Source organism: Mirounga angustirostris, unplaced genomic scaffold (genome assembly GCF_029215605.1).
Source record: "Mirounga angustirostris isolate CCGP_5_RB_7025 unplaced genomic scaffold, mMirAng1.0.hap1 SCAF_13, whole genome shotgun sequence".
In the NCBI taxonomy this organism is placed as follows: Eukaryota; Metazoa; Chordata; class Mammalia; order Carnivora; family Phocidae; genus Mirounga; species Mirounga angustirostris.
The window spans coordinates 65540358-65555306 of NW_026991721.1; the positions used below are offsets into that span (position 1 = coordinate 65540358).

The 14949-nt window shown below is 49.5% G+C and overlaps 1 protein-coding gene across 12 annotated transcripts in view; it reads left to right on the plus strand.

Annotated features, from left to right (window-relative positions):
* The window catches only part of BMAL1 (basic helix-loop-helix ARNT like 1), a 98936-nt gene that overhangs the window by 25247 nt on the left and 58740 nt on the right, over positions 1-14949 (plus strand). For 8 of the 12 annotated variants that reach the window (XM_054512041.2, XM_054512047.2, XM_054512045.2 and 5 more), the window contains exon 2: positions 4210-4282. The exons of 2 other annotated variants lie outside the window; for them this stretch is intronic. The gene's annotated coding sequence lies outside the window, so the exon portion shown is untranslated. Of the gene's footprint in view, positions 1-3997; positions 4120-4209; positions 4283-14949 lie in introns of all 12 variants that reach the window. 2 more of the 12 variants (XM_054512042.2, XM_064577110.1) reach the window with 1 other exon arrangement.

Below are 14949 nucleotides of genomic sequence, written 5' to 3' on the forward strand. Positions count from 1 at the left end.
AGTTCTCTGTCTTGCTAGAGGGCACAAGCTTTGTGTGTGTGCGCACGCACACACACATGCGCCTTCTGCATTTCTAGATTGCTGGCTTCTTCAATTCCAAGTCTGGGATATGTGAGGCATACACACACACACACACAAAAGTAAAAAGAAAGAAAGAAAATGCAGGGAACTCACCATGGTGTCATTCATTCCTGAGGTCCTGAGATCGCTAACTGGTCTGCCTTCTTCACTCTGCCTTTCAGACATTTCTTATGTTTGCATTACATATGCTGTCCAGGAGTTTTTGTTGTACTCCATCTTCCTGGAAGTGGCAATGGTTGGGAGCAGCTAGAGAGTATAACCCCCCCGCCCCCCAGTTTTGGGGGGGAGCTTAAGATCCCAGGGGTTTGATCCTGTAGCTGATTGGAGGGCTATATCGCGGTGTGGAGGGTTGGGTGGGTGGGGGAGTGGCAGAGAAAATGGGAGGCTGTTGCCTGGGTCCAGGTAGTAGACAAAGGGGTCCCGTGCTGTGACAACAGACATGGTGCAGAAAGGAAGGAGAGGAAAGTCCCCATGGCAACAAGGAAGTGCGAGGAGACTAGGCTGAGGATGAGGCTTCTAGCTTGCGCCACCAGCGAAAATTGGGAAGGCCATGAAGCGTCTGATGCAGCAGAGTGGGCATATTCCAGGCATTGAGAGCACATCTGGGAAACCAGACTAATGGTGCTGCCCTTCAGGGAAGCCATAGAGCTATAAGTCTGGCTGCTCCGTAAAGATCCAAGGAGCATGCGCTCTGGGCAGAGGACACAATGTGGGAAAGGACACAGGTACGGGTAAGGGCATGATGGGCCTGTCAGGACCCCCACTGGCTGACACGTAAGTGGGTCGCTATTGGTTCCATAACTGGGCAGGATGCTGTAGGAGTTAACAAAAGGAAGATGTTCCAGAAAGGGAGTTGGTGCCACCGGGAGTCCGTATGCCGCTTGTCTTCTGTTCTTTGTATGTGGGTATCAGTCTTTCCTCCCGCAGACAGACCACGTCCTCCTCGTGGGGGCACCTCTGCTGACAGCCCCAGTTTAGCGACTGCAGTGAAGTGGCTGCATCTGTATATCAAGTCTAGACAAAGTCTCTGACTGGCTTAGGTTGGGTGGTGTGCTTATCCCCTGGGGCTAATCACTGTTGCCAGGGAGTGGAGGACTCTAATCTGGGCTGGATCATTTGCCCAACCTTATTGGGGCATTCATGGTCTTTTTAAGAAGGTGGAAGAAAAGTGTCTATGGAAGATAAAAAAAGATTTACCCTGGCTTACTATAATATGTTTTGAAGAATTTATAGTACAGCAATGTAGGAACTCTTTGGAGAATTTTAAGCAGGGGACTTGATCAAATTTAGGTTTTATTAAAATCATTCCACTGTGTCTGGGATTGCGGTTGGAAATAAATAAGTGACTAGAGGTGGGGAAACTGGTTAGGAGGTTGTCGCTGGAGCTCCAGGGAGAGCTGACGAGACCCGAACTAATTCAAGTCCTTAGTTGTTTCATTTGGACTTTACCTCCAGCCACAGCACGGTGAAGAGGAGGAGTGGGATAAAGTCTAGAGACAATCAGGCAACCAGGGCTTGGTGACCAGCTGGAGGATGCAGTAAGAAGAGGGGCTTAAGGAGGATCACCCCCCCAACACCGCCACCAAGGGGATAATAACTATTCTCCGGAAGGCTAGATTTATCTTTGGAAACTAGTTATTAAGTGGTGGCAGACTTGATATATCTTATTTGCTTCTTGAGAAATGTGAGTGTTGTTGGCTTTTTGTGGTGCCTTAACTGGAAAAGAAAGCTGATTGATTGTATTTTTCTCCCTTTAAAAAGTTTCCTTTCTTTATGAACTCAGATAATAGGAGCTGCAGCTGGGACTGCCAGTTGAGAGATGGATGGGAGGAGGACCCTGGCCTGAAGACCCTTCCTCGGGCCTGCCCCTGGGCCTGCAGGTCTACTTTAGAAACGTTCATCCCTTTGCCATTGTCCTTGCTAGGAAGGCTTTTCAGAATTTTAAGCAAAGAAATGACCCGATCTGACTGATGTTGTGACCAATTCCCGCCTGAAATGGGAATTGACCACGGATGGAGGGAGGAGTGACACCAAGAGCCAAAGCGGGGAAGTAGGCACACCCGTTGAGAGGCTCTTGCAATCATCTACATTGATAATGGTGGAAGGAGTGAGAAATGGTCATATTCTGAATGTATTTTGAAATAAAAACTGATGTTGGTGAGGACTGGACTATGGCGTAAAAGAAAAGAGACGAGAATGGCTCTAACCTTTTGGCCTAGGCAACTGGAAGAACGTTGTCTTAAACTGAGATGGGGAGGGCTTGGAGGAACAGGCCCGGGGGAAGGCGAAAGGCATTGGTTAAGTTTGACACAGTGAACATGACTTACACAGATCTCCTGTCTACATGACATCTTACTGGAAGCAGGCAGTTGGATATATCCTACTAGCCAGGAGTTGAGAGGAGAGGCCCAGGCTTGGAGAGAAATCTGGGCATCATCCTCAGCATACAGATGATATCTGAATCCCAGACACTAGGTGAGACCACCAGGAGGTGACTGGAGGTATACAGAGACGAGATGAGAACAAGGCCTGAGCCCTGGGGCACTCTGACATTAAGAGGTAGGGAGATAAGGAAGAACCAGCAAAGGGAAAGAGTAGCTAGTGAGGTGGGTAGAAAACCAAGAGTGCTATCCTGGAAGCCAAGTGAAAAGGGTCATCAAACAAGAGGGAATGGTTTACTGGTGTCAAAAGCCGTAAGACAAGGTCTGAGACTTGCTTATTGGATCCAGCAACATGGAGGACAGGCCAAATGCAGGCCAAATGCCTGCTTTGGGACCCCAGCCTAACCTTTCAAATAAGTCACAGTTTCCCCACTAAAGAAGAATACAGCTGTGCAAAACAAATCATTTAAGACGGATTGAAATAAATCCAAGAAAGATGAAGACAGTGCCATGGGAGTCTAGTAGGAAGGGACAGTACTTCTGGCTTTTGTGGGGAGGGTTGAGGTCAGATTCATTCATGTCTTCATTCATCATTTATTCATTCCACAAAAACTTACTGGGTTTCAGAGACTTGTGGCGGGGAAGGGAGAAAGTGGAGCTAATTGTTTAATGGGTATAGAGTTTCAATTTTGTGGAAAAGAGTTCTGGAGCTGGATGGTGGTGATGGTTCCACAACAACATGAATGTACATAATACCACTGAGCTGTACACCCGAAAATGGTTATGATTATAAAGTTTATGTCATGTGTATTTTACCACACACACACACACACACACACACACACACACACACACACACACACACACCAGAAGAGGAAAAAAAAGTATTGGCCCCATGATGAACTTGGTCTGGGATATAATGTTGGAAATAGATGGCATTTCAATAGGAGATAATATGGAGAGAAGGGGAGAGACACATCCAAATGGAGGGAATGCAGAGAGGGAAGGGACCCGCTATCAGCTGTGTGTGTCTGGGTAGTGGGGTCAGTAGGGGAGGCTGTGCAAGCTGAGGCTGTGGACTCAGGCTGGGCCGGTTGGTACAGGCCTGGCAGGCTGCTTACAGAGTTGCGCTTGCCTTCTTAGATTCTGGGAGCCTCTGAAGGCTCTCTGCCCAGGGGAGTGCCATTCCAAAGGTGTGCATTTAGAAGATTAATGTCATTAATCCTTCCTGTTAAACCATTGCTTATTAAAATCAGTGGGATTGAGGCATGCATTTCTCTAGGGAAAAATGTGGCCTAGCAGAATTTTCAACACCCAGCTACATGTTAATGTACCGAGTGAGTTATTTTTCCACCCATTTTACAAGTATTTCTTGACAACTACCTAAATGCCCACTGTGTTCTAGGCGGTGGGGTAAGAGAAGGGGTAAATTCAATAGGTCTCTTCTCTTGAAAAGCCTATACTCTAGAGACCCCCATTCCTAAAGAAGAAATTGTGCTCCCATATGTCATGTGTTACCATAAATGTCTCACCAGAGTTCCATGGGAACTGAGAGGAGGAGGTGCCTGGCTTGCTGGGGAAAAGACTGTCCAGTGGATTGGAAAGATGAGCAGGATTTTCTAGGCAAAGTAACAGAAATGGGCATCCTGAGAGGATGGTAAATCAAAACTTATTGGGGGTTATAAATTTAAAGACAGCGTATAAATATTCTCTCTTAAGGCTAAACTCTTATCTCATTGGCTTTTAGGTGGTGCTGGCTAGAGTGCACACTTTTGGACCCAAACTTAAGTTTTCAAATGTGGAATCCTAGGCCTTCACTGGTAAGTTTGTTTGATGCCTCCTTACCGAATTATGCTATTGAGGATCGGTGTTTGGAATAAAGGGCAAGGAAGTTATCATTGGCACAGGTCTGTGGAGGTTACCAAGCCTAGACTCTAGAGAAGCCTGTAGTACAGCCAGAAAGGACTCACAGGAAAAGTGAAATTTCACTGTTTCTGCAATAGATGCAGAGAGGGGGGCCAGAGGAGGGGCATCCGGGGGTGTAGGGGATGGACACAGCTGGCCTCATGGAGGGGTGGGACTTTGGCTGTGTTTGGAAGGAAAAGTCCAAAAGGAGTGAAATAAGCTTTTTGGGTTCAAGAAGTTGGGTGTAAGATATAAAGAAAGTGGGCTCACAGCAGCAAACCCACAGGAGTAAGAGCTTTATCCAGAAGAGTCACAGGCAAGACATTTGGCAGGATAGGATTACTCTAGACCAAGGTCAGCAAACATCTTCTGCAAAAGGTCAGCTGGTAAATATTTTTGGCTTCACAGGCCATGTGGTCTCTGTCACAGCGACTCAGCCCTGCCATTGGAGCATGAAAGCTGCCACAGCTGATCTGTGAATGAATGGGCGTGGCTGGGTCCCCGGAAAGCTTTACTTACAGGTACAAGTGGTAGGTAGCATTTGGCCTGTGGGCTCCAGTTTGCAGACTCCATCTCTAGACGCTGAATGTCAGGCTGAGACACTTGGACTTTATCCTGGAGGCAGTGGGAAGCCATTGAGGTTATTTTGGGCAAAGAATTGAAATGGCAGAAGTGACATGCTAAGACCTTTCATCTGATAGCTAGACAAGAGGCAAGGGGCCTGTTCAAATGGGCAGCAGCAATCCACGTGTGACATCATGTGGCTAACAGTGGTTCAGATGGGAGCGAAGGACCAACAGAAGAGAGATTGCAAAGGGAGAACCATAAGATTTATAGTCTTCTTGGACTTTAAAGACAGGAGCCAAAGAAAACGAAAGTTTGGTAGTTCACGGTGGTACCATTGACAAATGTACAGACTGGAGATGGAGAGGGGTGCCTGATGCATCTGGTTTTAGATACACCGAATTTAGGACGACAGTGGTTCATCCGCAGGAAATGTCCCATAGACAATTGGAGATGCAGGGCGGAAGCCTGGACTGAGGTTTGGTCCGGAGATGTAGAAGGGAAGCCATAGGATTAAATGAGTTCTCCCCATGATGAGCAGAGAGCCGAGCCTTGGGGAGTGTGCGTAACTCTGGATGGAAGAAGAAGGTGGAAGAGAACTGGAGGCCAAGGAGGAGAGAGTCCCACAAAGGGAAGAGGAGGGAGCAGCAGAGACTCTGGAGAAGGGCTTGAAGGAAGGCTGCTGAATTGGTGACCACTTGCTTACAGATGGCCTTGAGGAACATGATGCCACAGAGGGGAATGGGGGCTGAGGGCTCCAGGCTGCACAGGGTCGCACATAAATGATGGATAAAGCATCAGAGACATGAGTGAAAGAAAGAGGCCACTCAGAGAGAGTGTGGTAGAAGAAGGGAGGTACACATACGATTTGGACATTTGCATGTCACAGTTACCTTTTCTTTAGCTTTGAGGCAGGCCCAGCATGCCATGACCAGTTCTCATTTCCTTCTCTGGAGCCAAGCTTCGGTGGGGGTTTGTGTATACATTGGGCTTGTGATTGTGTTCTTCTGCTCCCTTTGGGGTGTGGTGCTCATAGCTTTGCCACAACTTGCAGCGTGGAATCCAGCCCATGTCTGGACTCTTGACGTAAGACAAGGTGTGATCTGTTGGGGAGATAGTTGCATTTGCCTAAATTGAGGGAGAAAAGAGGGTAGACCGAGGAACTGAAACGAGACTTCTTACTGCCGCGTCTGCCCACATAGGGGGCTTTGAGATAATTCTTCAAGCCATCCAACCAGATGTCAGTTTGTGCTCTGAGTATTTCAGGTGTCCATTCTTTGGTCTGAATTCTGCGGTCTTTTTGGCTTAGGTGGTGTGAATACAGCAGTTTGAGATCTGGTCATAAAAGCAACAGGTGTAACTGGTTTCGAGCCACCATTTATCGAACTCTCGCTATGTACCAGGCTTGGAGCTGGGTGCTCGGTACGCGTCATTTTATGTCATCTCTGCAACAATCCCCAACACGGGGTTTTAGTATTACCACTTCAGCAGTGAGGAAATCAAATCATAAAGAGGTTGAGAAACCTACCCGAGGTCACAAGAGATTTGAACCCAGATCTGAACCCTGGTTACACTGCTCCCTGTTTTCTCTCGCTTTGAGTCTGGAAATTTCTCCTCCTACTTACGTAGAAGGACTAGAGAAAGATTGAGCTGTACAGGTTAAATATTCAGAGCCTATAGTGGGTGTTTCCACCTCTTAGGAGTCTGTTGAAAGGGTGGAGGAAGCGTGGGATCTCTGAAAAAAACCAAGACCAAATCTCAAATACTTTAACTGTTTCCCCAGGTAAAATTTTCCTTAGTTGGAGAAGGCGACAGTCTTGGGTTTGGAAAGGAAATAGCACTAGGAGGCATGACAGTCAGATCCCAGGCCTCGCATGATGATAGTTGTCATCTACTTTTTGTTTAAATATTTGGCATTTCTCTCTGCTCACCTCCAACTTTCAGCTCTGAGGGCAGGGTCCTGTTTTGTCTTATTTACCAGCACTCCCTGCAGCATCTAGCATGGTTTTGCCATGTAGGATGTACTCAGTATATATTTATTGTTTCTAAAGAGCCGGGAGGCTTGGGACAAGCCTCCTCTGTGTGCCAGGCACTGCTCTGGGCACTGTGGTTCTGGGGGTGACAAAGGACAAGTTCTCTGTCCTCCTGAGGCTACTCATGGGAATGCTTCTAGTAGGGGAGACAGAACAAATGTGTGAGATGTGTAATGGCATGATAATGCTCTGAAGTAAAATAAAGTGAGAGAAGGGGGTAGAGGGTGATGGGCCCAGTAGTTTAGTTAGGGTCATCGAGAAGGGCCCAACCAAGAAATGAAGTGAGACAGAGTGGCTTTTGGGGACAAAGTCATAATAATTCTCTTTGAGGGTTCTACAGACGTCAGCTGAACTGTCAGCACTTCTTAATTCTTTCCTGGGCCCTGGTGGCTAACAGCTAACTGACTGCTCCCAGCAGTGCGGAGCCCCTGTTCGGGCCCCGTGTTTGCGGCCCGCTGAGTGCTCCCTTCCCCTCCCTGGTAGGTGTGCCATCTCCTTACCTGGCCTGCCTCTCCTGGTTCTCCTCCAGCCTCAGAGGCCTCGCCTCCGCAGCCTGCTTTGCCACTTCTCTTTCCTTGGTCCTTACCCTTAATAAGGCTTTACTCAGTCCCTTCCTCATTGCTGCAGAGATCATCCCCGGGTGAACCCCTGCACTGCTCACCTCCACCCTGCAGTCCCCCAGAACTGCAGAGCCAGCCCTGAACCTCCTCCCAGGCCGCACCGCTAGCTGCTGCCCGCAGGCACCTGGCGCTCACCCCTGTCCTTGCCGCGAGTGCGTCTGTCTCCCTGTGCTGCCTGCCTTGCCCGCGACTGCAGCCCCAAGGTGTGTCTCCTGCACGAGCCATCCCTAGCTCTGTCCTTTCCCGCAACTGTCCTGTTCTGTTGGTTACTGCGTCCTCCTGAAGAGGACATCTTCTGATTTGTCCACTCACTTCTCCTCCTTCCCTGCTCCTTCACTTAGGACTCATCCTTTGGATTCCTTTCAACAGCCTCCTAATTGGTCTTCCTGTGTCCATTTTTGTCCTTCCTCAGTCCACCCCCACACTCCTCATCAGCATGATGTTTATAACTCACTCATCTGATCATGGCTCGCTCCTGCTGCAGACTCTCCGAGGGCTCCTCATTGCTTGTGGGATAAGACCGAAGCCCCTTCGGCGGGCCTGCGGTCTTTCATGATCGGGCCTTGGGCCACATTCCTCATGCCCTACCCCGGATTTCTAACCTCCCCAGCCTCCCGCCAGCCATCCCCGCTGGACCCTCCTGGGAATGACCCGGCCCCTGTTCCCCATTTCAGCAGCTCAGGACAGGTTTCCAGTCTTCCCGACACCTTCCTTCCCACGCTGCTCCTCTCTGTGACCTGGACATGACCTTCCTGCCGGCTCCCAGAACACCCTGCCTTTCTCTCTCCCAAAGCACTTATCAGCATAACTGTTGATTTACTACTTGTCATGCTCAGTAAACTGCGCTCCTTAAGGGTGGGGATGACACATGCGTGTGCATGCGTGCACACACACACACAAACGCACGTGTGCACGCATACACACTATCTCTGGGTTCTCGGAGCCAGCAGAGTACCCCTGGCTCAGGAAGTATTTGTTGAAGGAGGAGGGATAGCAATGTCTGTGCAGCCAAACAACAGATCTATAATGTGATCAAATGTATTTGGAATTGGAGGTTCGTTGGCCGTTGCGTTCGGCAGGGCCACCCCTCCCCTCGGCTTTGAGTGCAAGATGCATTGCTGGGGGTTTGGGTTGGGCGCTACCCGTTGTGGGTCTCCCGGCAAACTGAGGCCTGAGGAATGTCACTTCTCTATAGTCTTTGCCCCGCACTTTAAAAAAAATTCCTGTTGTTGATGGAATAGTAATAGCAATTCAGAATGAAAAATAATCCGTCAAGGAATGCTCAGGAATGAGGTCTACCCAGCTTCATCCTGGGTGAGTCCCACACTTCCTAAATTAGCCAAAATAATGATTCTTGCTCACCGCTGACAGCTTCTCTCCCCCATCGTCCAGCTGAGAATGCTTTTCTGGCTGGGAGAGGAGGACAGCTAGTGGTCCTTTGTGGAGATGCCCCCAGGGCTTCTTTATCTGCATTTGGAACCTTGTCCAGTCCTGGGTGAGCACTGAGGAGTGGCAAACGGGAAGGGGCTCCGACCCGAGATGCCAGGGCAGTGTCTGTATCCCCCATAGGAGCTGGCACCGTGCACCTGGCCAGCCCACCAGTCTATGTGCTCCTGCTTCCCTGTGGGGCCGTCTGCTCCATGCTTGTTGCACCTTCTCCGTTTCCTAGTTCTGCCACAGGGAACTGGGAATTTGTACCGAGAATGCAGCTTTTGCGTGGGGGCTCACAGTAATCTGGGAGGGCTTCCTCGAGGAAGGAGCCATTCTTACTGCGGAGGTGCCCTGCTGACCAGGGTGCTCCAGCAGGCACTGGAGCTGCTGTCCTCTCCCGGTAAGACGTAGAATGCTGCTTTCCCTTTCGGGGGCTTTCCAGCAGCCGCTCCCGCTGCATGGAGGCATTTTCCTTCTGCTTTGCCTCGTCGGCGCCCATTCTCTCTGATTTGCCTCCTCCCAGGAAGCCTCCCCCAACCTCCCGGATAAGAGACCTGGTCCTGTCGTCACTGTTACCATTATCATTATATACGGCCTATTGATTGCTAGCCAGGGGGCATGTGCTGGGACAGTGCTTGCTGGGCAGGCACTTGGTACCAGGGCCTTGGTGGGTGTCGGCTGTGCTAAGTGTCATCGTTAGTACCCCACAGACCCCCTTTAGGGGACGGAGGCCCAGGTAACGTAGGACAGGCGAGCACGGGTTTGCCGCAGGTGCCTGGGTTGTGGAGCACCGGGCTGCGCTCTGACCCGTTCTTCCTGTGCCACCGTCCCTCTGCCACGCGTGCGCGCAGCCCGCCCTCCCGCTCGGCTTGTCGTCCACGGCGCTCGCTGGTCTCTGTTTATTTGTGTGGTTGTAGATAAGCGCATGTTTGCCCTGCCCCCCTCTCCCTGCCCTGCCCCGGGCCGCACGGTGAGCCCAGGACTGCAGGGACCTGCCTGCTAGGTAGGTGCTCCACACCATGGCCCGCTCTTTCTCTGTGCCCCCTGCACCACGGGCGTCTGGGCCGGGAGCGCAGAGGGGCTTCCTGGGGGGCCCCGCACGTGTTAGCCTCTGTCCTCACCTGTTTCCCCTTCCGAGCCGCTGTGCTGAGGAAGCATCTGTACCTCAGCAGAGTCCCTTCCTCTCAGACCCTCAGGCCCCCTCCCTTTGTCCTTTTTCTGCAGCTTGGGTCCTTTTCTGCAGCTTCCTAAGGAAGTGGAGCCCATTCTCCCCCAAGGATGGAGCCAGCACCTTCCTCTGCTCCTCGGGCCCTGCACACACTCTGGGGATGGCTGTGACCCCTGAGGGCCATCATGACCCGTGTGCCTGCCCTCCCGGTCCTTCCGGAGCCCCTGGGGGCCAGGGGGTGTGGTGTCTGTGGCAGGGCGGCACCGTGTAGAGTCAGGGCTGTGGGGTCTGCGGACGCAGGTAAGGGGGGACAGAAGTCACTACCTTAAGAGCAGCTGCTGATGCAGTTTGTGTGTGCGTGTGCCTGCGTCGTCGGTAGCGTGTGTGGGCCAAGGGGTGTGTGTACCTCTCGCTCCCTGTTTTCATTTGCATAGTTTATCCTGGGGCATGTTAGAGACGCCTCTCCCTCTCTCATGGCTCTGATGCGGGGACCTTGAATAATAGATATTTCATAGCCACGGGCTAAATAGATCTTTTCTCCTTCCCCAAGCTGCAGGCGCCTCCCCTCCCCCCTCCCCCTCTTTGGTACCTCAGTGACCACTTCACAGGGCTGTTGTGACCGTCAGCACCCGCTTCCCAGACCCCCTTCAGAGAGCAGTGCCGCGAAAGCCCCATCTAGACCCCAGCAGGCTGGGCTACCCTGCTGAGGCTGGAGGCAGGCCGGCCGTTCCTCCGGGGGGCACCTCACCGGGCCTCCAGGGCCCTCTGGGGCCAGGCTGGCCGAGCTCCGAGTGACTCACCCTGGCTTTGAGCGGGAAAAATAAAAATAAAATAAATGGCTTCTGACCAAATGGGGAAAGTGGGCATGGGGGAGGAGCCGCAGGAGGACGCTGGCCACGCCTTGGGTACATTTGCCCGCAGCAAACTGAGGTTGGCTTAAAGCCCAGACTCCACCTTTAAAGGGGACTCGCATGCTGGTCTCACGCCCTGGCCCTGGAATGTCAGACTCTGTGCCTGCGAGTGACGTGGCTCGGACGACCCACCCAAGTTCTGTAGGCCTCAGTTTCCTCACCTGTAAAATGGGATGGTGATAATAGTCATCATCTCGATGAGGTTCTTGTGCGGGTGAAATGACAATGTGCTGAGCCCCGGCATGTCGAAAATGCCAAGGATCTGTTATTGTTGTTCTTTAAAAGTCGTATCGTTAATAACAACTGTGAGACGACTTTAGACAAGATACAAAGTCTAAAATGCAGTTAAAGGCCCTGAGGAGTGAGATAAGGTCTAGGAAAGGCACTTCGTGAATTGTGAATTACGTGCAGATATTGTTATTAGCACAAATATATCTTGTTGTCTGGGCTTTAGAAAAAATGACTGAGCACAGTTGGATGATGTTAAGGCTAAATTCTTGGTTGTTTTGGCTTTTCATTTTGGAGGGAGATTTGTTAGGCCTTCCCTGGAATCTTGCCCAGAGGCTGTGTGACCCACACTGGTGCTCCTGGGTGCCAAACGCCTAAGTCGCACCTGGCGCCAGGAACCTTTCCGTGCTTGCTGTTGTTATTTGAAAAGTCTTAGGATAAACAGCTAACGCATAGTAGTAGGCTAAGTTCTTAGAGATTGACTGACAGCAAATTGTGGAAATTTGCTCTGGACCTGGGAAATTCTCACTCTCAAGTGTTTTTATGCCTAGGATAGCCGAGTAATTTTAAACAATGTCTTCACAATTTGGTATGGACAACTACCCTTGTTTTCTCAAGTATGTTAGAAATATATTCCTAGGGGCGCCTGGGTGGCTCAGTCATTAAGCGTCTGCCTTCAGCTCAGGTCATGATCCCAGGGTCCTGGGATCGAGCCCCACATCGGGCTCCCTGCTCCGCGGGAAGCCTGCTTCTCCCTCTCCCATTCCCCCTGCTTGTGTTCCCTCTCTCGCTGTGTCTCTCTCTGTCAAATAAATAAATAAAATCTTAAAAAAAAAAATAATATATATATATATATATTCCTAGTATCAACTGCTTGACTCTCATTCCATATTATTTCCCTGCCTCCTCCCATCCTTCTGAAAATAAAATTGAACGAAAATTACCCATTAAAAAAATGTAGATACTTTCGGGCAGAGGTTGGAAACTCGACTCATGGGCCGTATCTGACCTGCAGGTGTATTTGGTTCAGTGTTCACGCTATTTTAAAACTTTACAGTTAGCGGCAATTGAAACTTGGTAGGTGTTGTCTAGAAATCTGGATTTCTAGCTCTGCATGAAAACCTGCAGGTCTGACAGCATGGGGTCCATCTTTCTTCATGGCAATGCTCAAAAGAGAGTGGTGGTCCCTCCTCGAGGCACTGGTCTCTCCAGTTGGCCCCACCCTGCATCTTTACCCAGCCTGCAGATCACTGAGCTGGCAGTCTCTGCTGAACGGAACCCATACCTCTTAGACACTGCAACAATTTAGAGTTATTTTCATGAGCAACTATGCCCATAGATAGGAAGGTTATTTCACCCCATAAGTTGACATTTTTATGAGAACCCAAGCTTCATTTAGGCCCTTTTGGATTTAGGAGAGTCACCTTCTCTCCTCCCCGTGGGATTTCCTCATTAGTAGTTTTTAAGAACTCTTCAGCCTGACCTAATAAGTCAACATAAAATATTGGATAATGCAGGATATAAATTTTGATTGCCCCTATTTAAGAGAGGTTGAAAACAAGTGAACTTTAGTTCCGTAATTTATGATGTTGTAAATTTGAACAAGACACTTAATCCTTTTTATTAGCCGTCTTGTTGACATAGTTGTAATTTGGCAGAATTCCTATTGAAATAGGGGAGGGGTTTGAGATTCTCAGTCCTGGAGGCCATCCCCACCTTTGGTCCTTTCTTGGGCAAGCCCAGGAGTGCACAGGGGACCGGTGGCCGCACGCAGAGATGGGAGAGGAGGTGGTTACTTTAGGGGATTCCTTGCAAACACTGAAATTTTAAAAATTATTATTATTCTATGACCTTTTAGATCTAGTTTTTGTTTCTGTCATCAGGAAAGAGTATACACTTGTAACAAATGCAGGCAACACTCAAGTGCATTCACATGAAGGAAGAAAGTCTTCATGACTTCCCCACCCCTGACTTTCTCCAAAAATAGGTACTTCTGAGACTTTGTTGGGTATAGGCCTGGACTTTATTTGCTCGGTGTTCCCCCTCCCTCGTTTGCCCTTATCCCCAATATACGCATTTTTACTTCTTTTTTTTTTTTTTAATTTCTTTTATTTATTTAATTGACAGAGAGAGACAACGAGAGAGGTAACACAAGCAGGGGGAGTGGGATTGGGAGAAGCAGGCTTCCTGCCGAGCAGGGAGCCCAATGCAGGGCTCGATCCCAGGACCCTGGGATCATGACCTGAGCCGAAGGCAGTCGCTTAACCAACTGAGCCACCCAGGCATCCCTGCATTTTTACCTCTGTTTTGTAAAAATGGAATTTCTCTCTTCGTACGGTTCTGTGACTTTCAGTGGCCACCTCCCAATTATTGTGGTCATCTTTTCAAGTTGATATGTACAGGGAAATGTGCCATATTATTTTTGACAGCTGTACCCCATGGTGTGGATACATTTCAGGTTTATTGCATCATTCCCGTACTAGCAGACACCCAGGTTCCGATCTTTGGCCATTGCACCAACTGCTGCTGCAGCCGTGGCCGTGCCCACTTGTGAACTTCTGCGTGAGATTTTCTGTGGTGTAGATACCAAGAAGTGGGACTTCTGGCTTAAATAGTTTGCATTTAAAATTTAATCAGTATTGCCTAATTGCCCTTCCAAAAGCCTGGACCAATTCATGCTCCTCCCAGGAGTATCCAATTATGGCGTTAATAATCTAGCTTTTTTTGCTTGAGCACATAGAAGAAAAGTAAACTTCAAAAAAGTCACACATGTGCCGTCTAAATGACACATTTGTCTTAGTCTATAGGTTTAATTAAATGAGTTTCATGTTTTGGTTTTGGTGCTGGTTATCATCTTACATGATGACAAAAATGCTCCTCAACCGTTGTAGCCAATTTAATTATTAAATACTTAAGGGGGACCTGGATGGCTCAGTTGGTCAAGCATCCGCCTTCGGCTTGGGTCATGATTTCCGGGTCCTGGGATCGAACCCCGTGTCGGGCTCCCTGCTCAGTGGGGAGTCTGCTTCTCCCTCTCCCTCTGCTCCTCCCCCCTGCTTGTGCTCTCTCTCTCTCTCAAATAAATAAATAAATAATCTTAAAAAAAATGTATTTAAGGATCATAGTTGTGCCAGGTAGCCTCTGGAAGAGTAACAGCCAAATCACAGCTTCCTTTTCCAGGGCGCTCCCAGGGCTGCTTGGGTTTACCCCAGAGCCCTCAGTACAGAGGCTGGGTCAGCATTTACACGGGCTGCAGGTGAGGTAGTGAGGTACCTGAGGTTCCCAGCATCCCTTCTTTACATCTGAACACCCTTTTACATGGACAGATTCTTCCCACATGTATTATCTCATAGCGTCCCTCCCTACAACCTCTCTGTGAAGCCGGCATTCCCCTCTTCCCCCTCTTTATATCTGGGGACACTCAGGCCCAGAGAAGATCTGCCGTACGGAGTGTGGCACGGCTGGTAAGGAACAGTGCCTTGAACACAGGTCTTCTGACTCCAAGTGTGGTGGAGTCAAACCCCTGCGAGGCTGAGTTGTAGCTTTTTGCCTATAGCACATCATGGAAGTTTCCTTTACTGAGCTGGAGGTGGAGAAAGGATAAGGAAGGGACATTCCCAGACTTCT